Below are 7990 nucleotides of genomic sequence, written 5' to 3' on the forward strand. Positions count from 1 at the left end.
GACAGAAAGTTGTATGTGCAGGTCCAGATCTTCGTCTAGGCCCCATATATCAGTACCTCTCTATGTTCGGTATTTCGACCATTTTAGGTACAATACTCACCGAAATTGTTAGAGATGTCGTATTAGAGATGTTCGTAATGGATGCTACAGCCTGTGACAGAGAGTTGTCTATGCAGGCCCACGTCTTCGTATAGCTCCGATATAACGGTACCTCCCTATATACGGTTTTTTTTATGATTTTAGCTACATTATTCACCGTTTATTTTAAGATTCGAATTTGAATATGGTAGTGGCTTATGATAAACAATGATTATGTAGGTCCACGTCGTGAAGACCCCAATATAACGGCTATATTCGGTATTTTAAGATTTTAACAGAACTTTTAACGGATTTTTTTTTTTTTGAATGTTTCCAAATTCGTTACAAATGGTATTCAAAGTTCGGCAAGGGTATTCAAAGTTCGGTCCGGTCGAACTTACTGCTTTTTCACTTATTTTATATTGTATTTAAAGACTTTTCTTATTAGGAACTTAAAAGTCGAAGCATACCCTTTGTAATTGGCTTTAGGTTCGACATAGCTGATTGTAGATCGATTTTTATTCTAACCAAAAAGTATGCAACGATTAACCAATTTATAATTTTGACTTTATATTCTCCAAAATGCCCAACAAAGACCATAAAATCAATTCGATTAATTGTTGGCAAGTCCAGAGATCAAAAAATCTAAAACAAATAGGTGATCTTAGCTGAAACCCTATTTTTAACACACGTAGACTTAACTAAACAGTGACCTTACAAATTGAAAGAATATCTAGGATATAATATAAACCATTATAATTGGAAATAATTTGGCCAAGGCGCCTTTGCTCGATTTCCAGAATAATCATCTGGCTCTTCGCTTTTGCATTACAGCAATATCTTTAAAAAAAGTTAACATTTTTCTGTTCATCCTCTCAATGAAAATTCCAGTCAATTTAGCCTATCTTGGAACAAATAAACAAATAGAATCACTAACGCATGATCTTCTCCCTCACAAGCAAAACATATAAACTGTAAATATTGAAAATTGCATGCAAGCTAAACCAGCAAATCCGTTACAACAGATGGGACCAGTTTCATTTGGCTTAGATGGGAATTTCATTCATTAAAAATCAAAGAACAAATATATCTGCTGTCTTTGCATGTTAATTGAGGAAAGATTCAAATTGGTGACAATGGCATAAACTGAAAATGTGTTATTTGTGTCGCACCTTCTTCCGTCGATCACTACAAATGCCTCAGCGTTGCCGTACATATGTACATACCTATATCTTCAAATACAAACAGCGATAAACAAATTATTTACGCACATAGTATTACTTTGAATACAATTTTCCCATCAAAACTAATTTCTTGATGTTGTTTTCATCTCCCCTTTAATGCTGGTGTAAGTTGTTACAAAAGCAAAGGTTTGCAGACAAAGGCTGGTCTTTGTCGCAACTATAAACGCTCAATCCTGGTTAATTATTCACTTGTGGCATCTCATCCGTACCTTCATTCGTACGTATTTAATAGTACTTGGTAAACACACGAAAACACAGGGCAGGTGAGAATAACAATAAGTGAATAGATTGATGAATTTGACTCGTACGCTTACAATGTTTGTCCAACCAAAAAAAGTACCCCGTACAAACATCTCTGTTTTAATACATAAGGGAATGTCGCAACTTTCATTTGAAACAATGTACACATTTGACGGTTCTCTTTTTTATCCATAATTGTCGGTTCGTGATCAAACGTTTTAAACTCTATAACAAACATTCGAGGTTATTGAAGGCCATGGCTTAGAAGGAAACGGTAACATTTCCAAACGTAAGCGCACCCGGATGTTTAGTTTCGATTTTAGATACCAAGAAACAAAATTACCAACCTGAGGAATCAACCCTATAGAAAAAGCAAGTAAAAACGACCTTAAGATCGGCCGGGAAGAGCTTTTGATAACCATAAATATAAAACCATCTTTATTTGTGCGAGCTCTATCGCGATTTGAACATGGGGACAAAAAATCAGACGAGCAGACGGCCATTGCTAAGTAGACATTGAATTTTACGCTGGCATTGAATATATATTTATGTATGGCAGTTATCACGATTTTTATTTTCATTTAAATTTATAGTACTGTCAATATATGCTCTGTTCCAGAACATGCAAGAATCTACTAGTTTTGCATTTTTTTTTTTTTTTTTTTTTTTTTTTTTTTCGATATCATTCTCTTCTGGAAGTGACCAATAATTTTACAGTTGAAGATTATTTCGAACAAATGCTGACCGCAAGCTGAGGCCAGTCAAACTTTGGCATATTAATGTTTCAATATTGTCTCCGATTCACCAGATGCAACGGGATCATCGACATAGACATGAATATTAACATAGCCCCACAAAGGAGTTCGATCCCAGGATCTAGGCGGCCAATCAATCATTCCCGAACTCGCCTTTTAATAAGTCCATTGTTACCGCTGTGTGGTTTGGGGCACATGTCATGCAAGTGAAGCTCTTATTTGTTGGATATCATCTGACGGTAGGGCACACGATTCACAGTCACATTACGATTCGGAACATCTTTGTAGAAGTACGGTCCAATGATGCCACTAACCCATACACCGCATCAAACCGTGACTTTTTCTGGATGTAATGGAAGCTTTTGCAAAGATTCAGTCTGAGCTTCAATCTAAAGTCAACAATTCTGCTTATTTACATACCCATTGAGAAAGCGCGCGATGAACATTTTTAAACGGAACACACTTCTCGATATTAAAATTCAATAATTACAAGCATTGTTCCTTTCTAAGACGCTTCATGGTTACATATTCCAAACTGAAGATGTTTGACAGTGAAACAAAACACGAAACGTGAGTGAGCTCTTTCAATCAGTGTTGCCAAAGAGGTAGTAAGAATTAAATATATGTTAAATTCTTCTATCGAACGTAGTTTTCAGCAAGATTCCGGTTTCATATTTTTATTTATTGCAAATTAATGCATCAAAATGTAAAAACAATCCTTGGTGTTTTAAAATGTTTTAAATTTTTTATGAAAGTAAATTAAGGTACCCCTTATGTCAAGAGGGTTTTAGATCTACTGATGCCGGCCCGACCGGTTATAGCCTTCGTTGTTATAGAATATTCTATATACAATATAGTATTTTTAACTTGACAAAAACATTGGTATTCAAGTGGTTTCTATGCTTTCTACTTTGGAAGTTGTTGTACCGTGTTCTGCGTGCATTTCAAGGGAGAAAATTCACATTTTCAATTTTAACACGTTAAAAAGCAGTAAGTTCGGCCGGGCACAACTTTGTATACTCTCCATTATTTCGAAAGATTTTGGAAATTTTCAAAAAATAAAGTCCGTTAAAAATTCTGTTAAAATCTTAAAAATACCGAATATAGCCGTTATGTTGGGGTCTATACGACGTGGACCATATATTACCATATTCAAATTCGAAACTTAAAATAAACGGTGAATACTGTAGCTATAATCATCAAAATACCGTATATAGGGAGGTACCGTTATATCGGAGATATGCGAAGACCTGAACCTGCATAGACAATTTTCTGTCACACGCTTCTTCATTCGTTTTGACTGTAGCGTGATTACGACAGATGTCTTAGAATTTTACGCTGATCAAGAATATATATACTTTGTTGGGTCTAAAATTATTATTTCGATGAGCTACAAACGGAATGACGAACTTAATATACCCTCCATACTATGTATGGTGGAGGGTATAAAAATGGCCGACACAGTTGTATGGGGCCCATATCGAAGCGTTAACCTACCTCCTACATAGTGCAATAATCCCTCCAATGGAAATGAAAATCCTACAATTATCGAAAACGCTTAGAATAAATGTTTCTCCACACATTGTAAATTTGTAAATATATTCGTTACTCGTTTAAATCAATGTCCCAATATTTAGAACCAAGGTATCTGAGAGCCGATTGTGCTGATTTATGTTATCTTAGCCCAAATTTTCTTCCATAAATAGCAAATTTGTATTTCACTCGTCCGACAGCTGTTAAAATTATTCCAGTGACAGCTCATTATATTATCTACAAGCGTACAGAAGCATTTTGTTGAGAATTTTCCAGAAAAAAAGTTATTCGTGATGGAATTCAAGCGTGTAGTGTGATTTCTTTTTATTTGGCTGGAAAACCACATGTGAATACATCTTTTGTGCCTCGTACCATCGCCCGTTACCGTGATACTGGTAGCGTAGCCCGACGTCAAGGAAGTGGACGGAAGAAAACAGCAACATCAGCAGAAATGGTTCGAAAATTAAAAAAAGCTACTTGATCGAAACCCGCGTCGGAGTGGCCGAAAAAAGGTTCCTGAGCGAAACATATCGCAATATTCCACTCGCAAATATTGAAAAATGAGCTCGGGGTAAAGCCATTGAAATTCTAAAAAGTGCAAGAACTTACACCGCAACAGAAAGAAAATAGACTCAAAAGAGCTAAAGAGTTGCTTCGCTTGGCCGAAAGTGGTGAACTGTCGAATTTGGTTTTCTCCGATAAGAAAACATTCGTTGTCCAACAGTTTGTAAACCAACAAAATGATCTTGTTTACTTGCCAAAGAGGTCGGCTGAAAATGTGCACCTTTGGTTGACCACCAGAACTTAAGCGCCGGCCATGGTGATGGTGTGTGACGCCAAAACAGCAGATGGTCGCCCTCCGCTCGTTTTAATCGACCGTAGCATCAGAATAAATGCCTAATATCATCACGAAAATATTCTGGAGGGTGCCTTGGGCACTCAAACATTTTTGCCGCAGTCCTTGGACATTCCAACAGGACTCAGCAGCATCGCACTCAGAACGCGCCACCCAAGAACGGTTACAAAATGAGGTTCCTCGCTTCATTTCCACCAAAATCTCCGGATATCAATCCGTTGAACTATTGTGTCTGGAGTATTATGGAAAGCAAGGTTGGCACTAAAAAATACTAATGTGTCGATCACTTCAAGCAAGCGCTCCGCCGGAAATGGGTCAAAATACCTCAGAGCAACATTCGTACAACGTGTAACGGTTACATTGGCCGTCTGAAGACCATGATTCGTGCCAAATTCGAATAAATCTAAACCTATTCTAAAATTTGATGGCATTTCCGACATTTTTTGCTTTCACAAAATTTAAAAAACAAATGTAAAAATTATGGCTTTTGACTTTGTTGCAGTTTTTTTATCTCATCCTGTATAGTCCCACATAATTGCATGTTATTCGATATTTTGTCGATTTTTTGCCACATTTTCCACCGAATTTATTCAAAATAATGTACTTTTAGTTCGTAATGGATTCTACTAGAAGCAGCTGTACATTGTCTTTATTAGCCCACTGTTTCCCGTCGCTCACATATAACTGCATTAACTTGGAACTCAAAATAGATAACAAATTTATGCCTCCAATCATGAAGTGGAAAAAACTAATTACCTCGCATAACCAATCATCTCGAGAGTGCGACAAATGTATATTTCATTCATTTATATTTCATTAAATAAGAGATATGTCAACAATACAATAATTCTCGAGGTTAGCATAGAAATCACTTGAATACAAATTTTTCTATGGTAGCCTTGTATGTCAAAACACATATACAGTGTTTGTACTTGTGTGCATGGTTCAATAAGAAAGGTTTTTCAACTTCAAAGCAACCAGAAAAGTGCAACTCTGTACTGGAGTCTTATTGTGTCAAATAGACATTAATTCAACAAGTGGTTTTGTTTATATTAAATTATTTTCATAAAATACTTATAATGGAATGTTATGGTTATTTCCCAAAATTAAGTCCAAGATAAAAAGACTTTATTGTTATATTCCAAAATTGTACAGTTTGTTTTCCGTTTACAAGGAAACTATGAAATTTTAATGAAATATAAATTAATTTAAATTTTTTTCTGTTTATTAAAATTCATACAGACACGTAAGTAAACTGTGTATATGTATTGACAGAATAGTTGTACCTAAAGAAAAAAACTGTAGGGTGCTTTATTCTACCTTCTGTTATTGTCCATGTTTGCGTGTAAGTATTGTTGTGAATATAGTCAAAAATCCGTGAAGGTCCATTAAGTTTTCGTGGTTTTATCTTACAATAAAATACACTTGCATTGGTACATGGTACAATGAATTCAAGGTAGGCCAGAACTTCCATATGATTTCAATTTTTTTTTATTTTTCTGGCTTAATATGTCAACTTCATTTGTTTATGTGTGCGTATTCTTTTCAATAATAAAAAAATTGTTCAGAAAATATTCAAATTCGGGTGTTTTAAAAATGCTTATTGCAACATATGCATCGACAAAGTCTACAGTTTTTGTCGCGAAATAAACGATTTTTGTCGCCAAATAAACCATGTGTTTTGATAGTGATTCTGACATTACAAGCCAAACAGGTAGACCTCTATACTTGAAATTTTTTCAAAGTTAGCCTACCTTGTATTCATTGTACCATGCATTGGTATTAGAAAATTTGAAGTTACAAGTCTTTAGCTTCGGAGTTGTATTTTTTGAATGCAATCAACCTGCTCTACCATGATGGGAACAAAAAACTTTTTCATACCGAAATGTTCTGTGCTGTACTAAAATTCGTTCATTGCATTTTGGGTTTTCCATGGAAAAATACTTAATACCTATAAGGATTTTTTCTTTGAAACGGTACTACAACATGCATTTTCCGGAAATCAACTTATAGAAGGATTGTTTTTGGTTCCAGTTTACAATACACAACACATATCAAAATAAACGTCTTTGTTTCGTTTTGTCACAGTCGGGCTCTGTGAACTTCCTGTCACATGAAACAGATTCAGTTATAAATGTCAACAAGAAGTTGACGGTGTTTTGTATGATAGTGTGTTAAATGTCATTCGAAATTGATTAATGAAAAAATAATTTACGTATCAAGTAATGTCGTCACTACATTCTGGTTCGACATCATAATTATCATAATATCGGATATTAATCGAGTCACGTTTAAATAAAAACGATTTGTCAAAGTCAAATATTTGAACAATGAGTTGCACCGTGTAAACGTAATTTAAGTCTGCGGTCATTACAACATTTATCACCCCTTTTGTAAATATCTCATTCGTTTCTCATTCAGTACCACCGCTTCGACAACAATCATCTCTACAAGTAACAAAGCCAAATTCCGGACTATGCTGCATACAAACACCATGTAAGCCATGTATTGATTCACTCAAAATGTATCTTTGAGTACATCTCCGAACAATGACTTAGATTTACTATCTGTGCACCAACCCGTGGGACATCCCTGACGACAATTTCATGGCTATGTTGACGACTACAGGGCGTAGCGAAAGAGGTGACAACTAAAAAGTAAAAAATAATAACAAAACGGGTTTTATGAGACTCATTGTCATTCAAAGCAGGAGTCACACACATACGTACACGCCCCATCAATCCCATTTATCATTCGGGCAAAACAAAGCCTGAATCAGTTGCATTTCAATGATGACAATTTATCACCGCTTTTGAATGAAAGTAATTTCAATTGTAATTATGGACATTAATAGTGATCACAACCGATAAGACTAAAGATGACTTAAAGATGAAGACAATTTTGAAAATATGATGGAAGTTCGGCAATTAATCGTTGCAACAAAGATTACTGGCACCTAAAATTTTAAGAGCATTTTTTTCTTGTGTACTTGATGTAAGAGAAATATAGAGTGAAAAGGGTGTAGAAAGGGTTATGTTAGAAGGAAATATTCCACAAAAAAGTCTTCATTCGATTTAAAATAAATAAGGCGATTTCATGATGCACTTCAGGGCCACAAGAAAAAATTTATGGCGGTATATGATAGAAGGTCGACTCAGGGCGAAATGCCCTTCGTGGTTCTTAATATGCTGGTCAAAACTCTTCATCCTCTAAGGGATCAGTGGCATAACCGGCATTCAATCGTTTTAGTTCCTGCCTCATACTCACAGCCTGCAGTTATTCCG

The sequence above is a fragment of the Musca domestica genome, unplaced genomic scaffold (genome assembly GCF_030504385.1).
Source record: "Musca domestica strain aabys unplaced genomic scaffold, Musca_domestica.polishedcontigs.V.1.1 10, whole genome shotgun sequence".
Classification (NCBI taxonomy): Eukaryota; Metazoa; Arthropoda; class Insecta; order Diptera; family Muscidae; genus Musca; species Musca domestica.